At 33.2% G+C, this 10,511-nt stretch overlaps 1 pseudogene; it reads left to right on the top strand.

Moving 5' to 3' along the window:
- The first annotated feature begins 9,091 nt into the window (after positions 1–9,091).
- On the top strand, positions 9,092–9,754 carry LOC148299576 (splicing factor 3A subunit 2 pseudogene; annotated as a pseudogene).
- Positions 9,755–10,511: the final 757 nt, after the last annotated feature.

Genomic DNA, 10,511 nt, shown 5'->3' with positions numbered 1-10,511 from the left:
TCCCAACCCCAACCCCAACCCCAACCCCAACCCCAACCCCAACCCCAACCCCAACCCCTAGATAGCACTGGATAAAACATAAAAAGTAGTCATAATGCTATGAATAAGAATGTAAGCCAAATAAAATCTCATATACAATAGCATATGACTCATATTCGCTCAGAAAGTCTTGTCAAAACATAGGGTATTGCAAATCTAAGGTAATCAGGGAATGCCAATTAAAGATAAGGCAGAAATGAATAACAACATGAATTAAAACAAGAGCTAAAACATGAATAAAAACAAGAATAAAAACAGGAATCTGAAAAACAATAAGAAAAGAAATAGCCATAGCAATAATAATAATGGGTAGATTGCAATTCAGAGTAATCAGATTGATTTCATAATAAAATGATAGTCGCATGAGCATGTCTGAATATTAAAGATATCAAAGATATTTGAATTATTGTTGAATTAATTAAATTAATCAAATTACTATAAAATGCAACACACATATAAATACACGATTTAAATTCATAATGTCCGAGTAGTCCTAATTCAGTGATGATGCTCCTCTCACATGGGTTCAATGGTTCTGTCTTCTCGATAACCATTAATTTCTCTGCGATATCAATGAAGAATACCTAAAACAACCACTCAACCTACACTCCCTTAATCATCGAATCAAACATTTTACGTATGGCTCTATTTATGTTTAGCACAGCTTACGACATGATCATGAAATCCAGGGCACCCCATGAAACATAACTCGAGAGGCCTGAGTACATATCTTAACATCATCCAGATTCTTAGAAGTGTTTCAGCATGCCACAGAGCTGTATGGACTCATCCACGCCAGATACATCTACTCTCCTTAAGGTTTGAGCATCATGCGCGAGAAATATTTGCAGGGGAAGTTTGGGACATGTCCACGAGTGTTATGTGAAAAGCAGAATGTAATCCCAGTAGGCATTAGTTAAGATTGCAAAATTGCTCGAGTCAAAATCTATTGCCCCAGATGCAAGGATATCTACTCAACCAAAAAGAAATATACTGACATCGATGGTGCATATTTCGGTACTTCATTTCCCCATGTTCTCCTCATGGTACTTGTTTAATTATTGTTGATAGACTTACCCAGACATTCGTCCTTAGTTTCCAAAAGTAGATTATAGCCCAACAGTCTATGGCTTCGCATTTGAAGAGGAATCTGAGCGCAAGGTTGTCAACACCAAAAAGGAGAAGAAATAAAAAGCAATATAAAATTTCTAAGAAGAAGAAATAAAAGATAGGAAAATTGGTAAGAGTGAAATCGGCACATCGACTGAAACCAAATCAAAAAAGAATAAAATGAGAAATAAGTGAACTATATAGATATATAGTGTAATGCAATTATAATTTCTAAACGTATAAGATAGCTTATATATCTATCTAATCAGAGTCTAATTGTTATTTTTTTGTTCTATGCTGTCTGCATTGCCTGTAGATAGATATTTGTTACATACTTTATTTAGAATAATATCATAGATATGAGAACTTTGATTGAAATAAATGCAATAAATATTATTGATTTCATTTGGGACTCAGCATTTTGACAGTACTACAATTGCTAGCACCTTCATGATCCTAATTTTGGATGTTGGCTTCACTTGAGACTCTCTCAATCGCTGAGTGTTTTTACTGTATTTACTGTATTTACTGTATTTACTGTATTTACTGTAGTTACTATATTTATTGTAATGACTCAGAATACTCTTCATGTTACTTATAATGCGGAATCATGTATTTGTTTGGATGACTAGCATCATTTTTACTGCTATTACTATTGCTTTTATGATGAGAACTTTAGATATGGCTGTCAATTTGACTATTTTTACGGTTTTTTGGATAAGATTTTTCATTGGAGTTACTAACATTACTTTTATTATTGTTGTTGTTATTAATATTGCTGTCGTTGTTACTATTATTGTTACTATTATTGTTACTATTATTGTTACTATTATTGTTATTGTCATTGTTATTGTTATTATTTTTATTGTTTTTGTTGTTGTTACTATTATTGTGATTGGTCAGTTCCACCTGTTCCCTCAAAGCCTCGAACAACCGGTCCTGCAGCTCCCCAATCTTCACACTATCTTTAATAATAACATTCTCATACTTCAGGATAATTTATTGCAATTGACTAATATAGCTATTATGTATTAACCTTAAATCTTACTCTTTACAATTATTAGGATTGTCATCAAATTATATCTGCAATTATTATGAAGAGTAGTAAGTTGAAAAGTTAAGGGAATTCGAGTTTATGGGTAGTCTGTTCCTAGCATTTTTGTTATGGGAATTCGGATGAAGGTTATTTGTTTTTATTTCTTATTTGATGTTAGGATGTTGAAGATGATTGTTCTTATTTTTTGAGGGACTGTTTATACGATTTATTTTTATGCTGTTCGCGTGCATTTTTGTTTGTTAACCCTTGTTAATGTTACTTTATTGCATATTGTTGTAGTTATAGTACTGATTTGATTAAGTCAAAATTTCGAGCTATTTTGATAGACTGTAAATAAGCTGCTCTTTCTCTTCAATTATTTATTTAGCCTGCATATGCTCATGTAAAAGCTGTTTAATCTATAGTTTTAAATTGTGATTGACAGTGAGGGAAGATTGCTCTGTCAGTTTGTTATAATTTATCTCCGAATCCTTCCCAATACCAATAATCCCATAAGCCTCCCAATACGCATACACCTCCCTTATAATCTTTTACAGATCCTCAATATTCTGATCTTTCTCCTTGATTATTCCCACCAACTTATCTATCTCTTATTACTTCTTGATCAACAATTGCTTGAACTAATAGGCAATCTTCTCTAATTAGTTATTATGTTTGAGCTGAATCTTTTAGATTTTATCATAGATCTGCATTCTTTCGAGTTCGGATATCTTTTGGTTTAGGCTATTAGAGATCTATTGGCATGAATCATCTTCATTTTTTATTGTGTGGACATTCTTTCTGTTTTAGTTTCTGGTTTCTTGTTTTTTGTGGATTTATTGATTAATGTTCTTCTGCTCTGAGATTATTTCTTGGTGAATAATTACATTGTATTATTTTTAGGAGGATCCCTCTGACATTTTCCTTTAATTTTACATTTTTAATTATTAATCGGACATTTGATACTTGGAATGTTGGTCCATTGAGAGGTAGTTCCTGAGAGTATGTTTGTTGTTGCGGTAATTTTTATAGGAGGGTGCTATTGGATGGAATGATGCTAATGAGGATTCTAATATTTGTGATTAAATGTGCTTTGATTATTATAAAATTTTGTACTATTTTTCATGTTCTCCATAATTTCTCATATAGTCCTTCATATCCTTATTCCCAACAACACCCAGCTTTTTATAATCATCTTCCTTTTCTCTTTATTTATTTCCTTAATTCTTCTCTTGTTGTTTCTCGCTTGGAGGTTTCTTTCTCATTGGCTTCATCTCACTTATATACATAACCTTATTCGCACCCTCAGCTAGTTACTCTTCGGACGAGCTATCAGCTTCGATTATATACATTTAATTCTTTCGATGTTACTCTATCTTATTGTGCAGCTTATTAATAATCGAGTCGACCCCCTGATGTTAATTATTTGATAACAAAATTGATGATTATTTGAATTGCAGCATTAGGTTTGAATGTGAGGAATTAGCTCTATTTGGGCCACTAAAAGTGTTCTGATATTGTTGTTTGGTTACCTATCTCTCGAAATCTGAAATAGGTAGAGCAGAGTGAGGCAACGAGTAATAGTCAGAGAAATTCATCGAGGAGTGTTAAATTCTTGGAGGACAGTTGTAAATATAGGGTGTATTTGAACTTGCTGCATTATTGCACTGCAATGAGGTCAGAGATTATTTTTTGAGGATATCTGAAGCCAGTCTCATTTTATTATAATTTTGTGATGGATGTGTCTCTTGATGTGGGATTGTAGATTTTTATGATGTCTTTTATTCTTGTAAATGATGTCTGAGTTCTCTGCTGGAGTTGTAAGTTGTGAGAGTTTATTTATTTGGGTTGTTTATGGATTCTTAAAGCAGTTTGAGATTGTGATTTTTCATGCTTGTTTGTTTTGGATAAAATTATGTGATTATAGAAAGTTGATATAAATGTGCTAAATGTGTATTCTCTCTTCGAAATGATCTGATATATTTAAAACATCGCTAGACTCTTCCGGAATAATAACCACAACAATCAGCATAATCAGAATAATCATCATAATCACGATAATCACGATAATCAGAATAATCAGAATAATAAAATAATATGGATCAATTGTAGCCTTCCCTAACTTCCTGCAGATAGTAATACATTAAACTGATCCCATTCGCAATCTTAGCGAATGAATAAGTCATTCCTCTTTCTTCAATACTCTCCTTTTCACAGCAAACACTCAGCAACTTCCCAACTTGTTTATAGCAATAAACTTTCGAATTGCTATTATTCACAATAATAATCAATACTTTCGCATTACCAGTGAGACTCTTGATTAACTGGTCAGTCACATAATTCTCAATATGCTGCTAATCTATCAGGACAATCATATTGTTCAGATTATCTTTTTGTATTTAATTCTGAAACTGCACTAAGGAATGCAGTTGATGTGGAGTCTCAAACTGATAGTTTGTATGAATGTTGCAATAATGGATGTCATTGCTGTTGAGTAGCTTATGAGTCAGATAGGTTATCCTTTTATTGTTCATTTTGCTGATTAGGGAGTATTAGTTTGTGGTGTTGCTTGCTAAATGTGATTTGATATTATGCATGATAGCCATGATTTATTATTATCTGATTGAGAGATAGAGCAGCCTATCCGAAATTTCATGGTTATCGAAATATAGGTTGCCATTTTGTATTATTTGGTAGTTGGGGTTATGGATACTCTTATAAATATTTGCAGTATGGATTTGAGGGGTGATGCTGCTTTTATCACTGAATCTGTTATGGTTCATATTTTTATTGCTTCTGTTTCTCCTATTGATAACATCATTGTCCTTTTCGGTTTGTCTTTCGAAAGTATGGGTTGGTGATATGTTTCGATGGTCTGTATATGATCTGTACCTGCTTTGTGCATTCTGTCTGTATTTGTTATCTGGATTATATTATCGAGTGAACAATTGGCTTGATCTGTTTGATAGATAATATTGGCTTGATTAGTTGTGATTCCCTCTTTGATTTGGAGGATTGTGATGGGATGGTCGGATATGAAATTGATCTGTCTGAATGGCAGTTGGGAAGTATTATTATGAGGCCTTTTTGATTCGATATTAATTTTATTACTCTTTTTATGGGAGGAACTTATCGGTGGGGCCATATGTTATTGGTTTTGTGAAGATATGGAGAGGGAGAAGGGCTTTAGTTTTGATATGCACTTTTTTGTTACTGCTGTTGTTTTAGTTGTTGTTGTTTTTGCTGCTGCTTAGAGTAAGCTTTGAATGGCTTTCATTGAAATTAATGGGCTCGCTTATGACAGATTTCCTATAATGTTTGCCATCATTGCCTAAATGAATGTTATAAATATTGCTATGCATGATAAAATTCGGTGGATGTTTCGCAGAAATACTCGCTTTATTCACGTATTTGATACTTTTCACACTCTTGAGGCTTTTAACACTTTTCATGCTCTTCATACTTTTAATCTTTTTGATACTCTTCTTCTCTTTCTTATTAGTTTGATTATTCTTCTTCTTTTCGTTTGTAGTCGCCACAAAGAATGAACTTATCTCACTGTTGAAGCGACTATCCTATTCGTCATCGCCATTTTAACAGCTCGCCATCAATTTATCCAATAAGTTGTTATCATTGTTGTTGCCGAGTTGGTTTTTAAGTCTGTTTAATATTTCACGGTATCCTTTGCTATCACTGAAGTCACCCTTAACGAGGCCATTGCTCAAATCCTTAAAATTCGAAGTATTCAGACTGTCATTGTTCTTATTTACAAAGCCATATATATTCCATTTGATTTACTATTATTACCCTTCTTCTGCTCTTTCGCTAACTTGCATCATCCTTGAAACCAAGATTGGCTTCAGTTTGGACATTTCCCCAATAATGGAGACCTATTGACAGTCATCTGGTAAAGAAGAGAGCTTGTCTTGCAGTTCTTCGATTTTGTCAATATACTCTATGCGGATACTATATTGAGGGAGGGACTCTTACTCTTATTATTACTGGAGGATTTATTCATAGTTTATTTTATTGGTTTCTCGGCAGATGAAGATAATATGTTCTGCTGCTAGATTGGTCTGTTTTTTGTTTTTATTGCTGTATATTATATTGTTGTTTGCAGGTTTATTATTATAGCCAATCTTTTGACTCATCTTCTGAGTTTTATAATTTATATTTTTGCTATAATTTTATTTATTGCTGTTTATGATGCTGCTGTTCCTTTTTTTGTTATTTGTGCATTTTATTGAGACTAAAGCTTCTTCGCTATTGTTCTTGCTTTGGTTTATAATATCCATGTTTTTGCTTACTCTGTCATCAACATCCTTGTCGTCGGATTTTATGTTTTTGAGATATTCCTAGTACCTTTCTGCAACTTTGTCTGGAGTCTCACAGTAACGGTTGATCTTATTCTTTCCTTTCCTGGGATATCCAACCACAATCACGACAGGCCGATGAAAGTATTAACTTAGCTTCACTACCCCTTTTTTATTATCCACAACAACAAACCTACGCAGTTTACTTGTTTTTGGGGGGCTTGCCATAGTTTTACACTCCACAGAGGATGATATTTTGGTTTACAAAGATTAAGTTGTGCTTTGGGTTTGATAAGGGATTTCCAGATCATCAAGAACTGTGGTCAATTACTGAATGTATTTGGAAAATTCATTGAGGGTTATGATGTAGACTGTGGGATCCGATTTGAGATTGTTTGAGCAACGCCATGTTTTTTTATGATGATATTCCATCTTTAATATTATTCTATTTCCGACTTTTTTTAAAGAAGAATTTATTAAATCATTTTTTTATTGGATTACTGAGATTTGCAATAAATATTGAGAATGACGCACACAATATATTCACTTTACAATTCAATTCATATTTAGGTTGTTCAAATAGTATTGTTGATGATCATTAGAGCTGCCAATCCTCGTTTTTGGCATTTATAAAATTGTCATTTATTTTTGAACACAGCAAGTAATCACTATAGCACAAATGATAGAAATCTTCCAATTTTACATCTTTCACATACATTCCGAATTTGGCTTGCATTTTCTCTACAACAATTTTATGTAGTTTCTTGGCTTTGCCTTATTGCATTCTCTTCAAAAAGACTTATAGAATATAGGCTGCATCGATTGTTTCGGAGTCTGGCCTCTCAAATAGTATTTCCAGGTAACTTATAATCGATTGCTTGAAGTAGTTGGCCTAAATCTTTTTGAAGATTCCTATGAATTCATTGAAATTTATCAAATTTTCGTTTATATTTTAAAACATCAGCAATTTGGATTACTCTATGACAATTCCTTCCATATTCAGTACAACAAGGAATGATTTTTTTAGGGTTGAAACCGAGCCATTAGAATAAAGGAGCATTGATTGATGAAGAGATTATAGTTTTTTTGAATCGTAACGAGTCACATTATGGAGTTTGAGGAATTATTCGAGTTGCTGACATTTGTTTTTTGCACAAATATTCTATTTTCTAATATTTTATCGACTGATGTTTGTTCTGTTGGCTCGATTAATGGTCAGATTTGAATTTGTATACTTAATTGCTGTTGAATTGAAATCGTTTGTCCCTGTTATTGTCTTTAAGAATATAGCCTACTTGTCTCTTGACAAAATATTCGAATATGAGGGTGGCATTGATTTCTGTTGCTAATGGCCCTCGATACTTTTAATAATGTCTTTGTATTGTTTGGGTATAAAGTATTTTTAGTAACTTTATTTTGTGTATGAACTCAGTTTGTCACTTTGTTCGCGAATTATGGAGCTTAAGGTTAATTGAGATTGTTTTATTGTTTTATTATCGAAGTTTTTTTTGTTGTTGCGAAAGGAAGGAAACATGTTTTGTGAATCTTATTGTTATTTCCAATTGCTGAGGATTTAGGAGGTGATGGTTTATTTATTACGATTTAGATAGCTTGAAGCAGTATTTAATGCTGTCTGTTTGTAGATTCTGTGAAACTCAGTGTTCTCTGATTGCGATTGCCATTGTACATTGCTTGATGTGCTTTTCAATGCATCATTATTGTTTGTATGATAGACGGGGCCCTGGGTTTTCATCTTTCTACTTTGGTTATTGCCGAGCCGATGATTTTTATTGTTGGCTAATGATGCAATATTGAGTTAAATCATATTTTATTTCTTGCTTAGTAGTTTTTTGGGTTACAATGAAAATTAGGTATGTTTGAGCAATGTAGATGTGTTCATGAATTTAGCATCCTTCTTGTTAAGGTGGCTTGCATAATTGCTACTGCTATGATTGATTATGTTTATGCTATTAAGTATATTATTTTTATGTGGCTTAATCTTTGCTTCGTCATTAGCTTTCAATCGGCTTAACTTGTTTCCTTTTTAATTGGACAAATTGGCAGACTGCTGCATAAAATTCATATCTTGAGGACAGATGACACTACTCCTTTTGAGTATGTTTTTCTTATGTTTTATAGGGTTTGGGTCATGAATGACAAAAGAACTATCATAGTAAAATGTATGTACCTTGCAAGTGGTGTATTCTTCTCTTCACGTAAGGCTTATACCAGCGTGAACGGCTTTTGGATTCCGGATTGAGGGACAGTGACCAATTAGTCTACGGTAATGTATATTTTTTCAAGCATTCCTAAAAGTTCTTCGATAGCTTTATCTTAATCTTCTGTGAATTTAACCGATTTTAAATGAATGATTGACTATAATTGAGGGTATCTCATAATGATGTAGTCATGAAAATAGGGAAAATAGATTATTTATGGGGTATTTGTTGTTGGATTAGTGGAGATTTATTAGTTTGCTGTTTAGTGTGAGGAAAAGTCTGAGGAATGTTGTATATATGTGTGGGATGTATTTATGTATTTATATTTTATATTGTAAAGATGGATTCAATGTATTAATTTATAAGAGTCTTCAATGGTCGATAGACAACATAGGCCAGGAGGGAAAACTGGAAGCGGAGGTGTAGCCAGTTATGAGGATGCCAATGTCTAACGCAGATAAAGGCTGAGAAAGCTCATGCGATAAACTGTCGATGTGAGCAAAGACCCCTATTTCATGCGCAACCATATCGGCACTTACGAATGCAGATTGTGTCTAACTCTGCACTCAAATGAGGGAAGCTACATGGCGCATACTCAGGGCAAAAAGCATCAAATAAATTTAGCAAGAAGAGCGGCAAGATAGGCGAGAGATTCAGTGATCGATCCCCAAAAGAAGCAAGAAGCCCCTAAAGTTCGTACAATAAAGATCGGGAAGCCTATCTATCGATTCAAGAAGCAAGTGGACCCCAAAACCTCCCAGAAACAGATCATGTTCGAAATTGAATACCCTCAAATTGAACCTAAAACTAAGCCACAGTATAGATTCATGTCAGCTTTTGAACAGAGGATTTAAGCACCTGATAAAAATTTTCAGTTCATCTTATTTGCAGCAGAGCCCTATGTGACTATTGCTTTCAAAATACCCAATATGGAGCTTGATATGGGTGAAGAGAAGTTCTATGAGAGTTGGGACGTGGATCGTAAGATTTATATTATGTTGCTATCGTATAAGATGGATGAGGAGATGGAGGTTTAGTGAATGATTAAATAGTGGCTATCATTATGGCTATTGAGAGGTTGATTGATTGATTATTTATAGACTAATAGATAAACTAATAGAGAGGTTGATTGATCGAATTATTTGATAAAATTCTTTGATAAAATTATTAGTAAACTAACAAATCGGCTCAGAGATAAACTAATAAATAGACTAATAAATAAACGAATATACTGATTGATCAGATTGTGATTCTTCTATTCGATTATATATATTAAGAAGAATGTTACCAAGCGTTCATAAAAAGAATGTTACCATGCTTGCTTCTAAATAGCACAAAGTATCGTCTTCTACTAGCAAAAAACTGCCCAATAGCCATCGCAAGCAGTCTGAAAAGATTCTTCAAACTCAGAACTCCAAAGTAAGTGCCTTAGATTTCTCACAAATTCAATAAAACTAATCTTTCAATCTTAAACAATCGATCATCCACAATTACACAGAGAATAGCCCTCTTTCAATTTCCTAAAAACTTGACGATCAAAAAAGAAAACTGTCCGAACAGACAGAACTTAATGTACCTTACCTTTATATTCCTTTTAGACAAAATTAAAATAGCTTCTTCGTAACATTAAGGAGCACGTTGGAACCTCCCAATAATTGACAAAATAAGAATAATAGCTTTGTTCCTTAAAGAAATAACTGAAGACACTGAAGAAATAATCATAAACAACTGAACATAGTTTGAATATTCTCATCTCAGAAAACAACAAACTCAAAGAACAAGTAAACAATTAAA

Source organism: Brachycentrus maculatus, unplaced genomic scaffold (assembly GCF_059751285.1).
Source record: "Brachycentrus maculatus isolate JH-2025_06_01 unplaced genomic scaffold, ASM5975128v1 h1tg001069l, whole genome shotgun sequence".
Taxonomy (NCBI): domain Eukaryota; kingdom Metazoa; phylum Arthropoda; class Insecta; order Trichoptera; family Brachycentridae; genus Brachycentrus; species Brachycentrus maculatus.
Note: the sequence above shows the minus strand (reverse complement) of the source record. Positions and strands in the feature narration are given on the sequence as shown.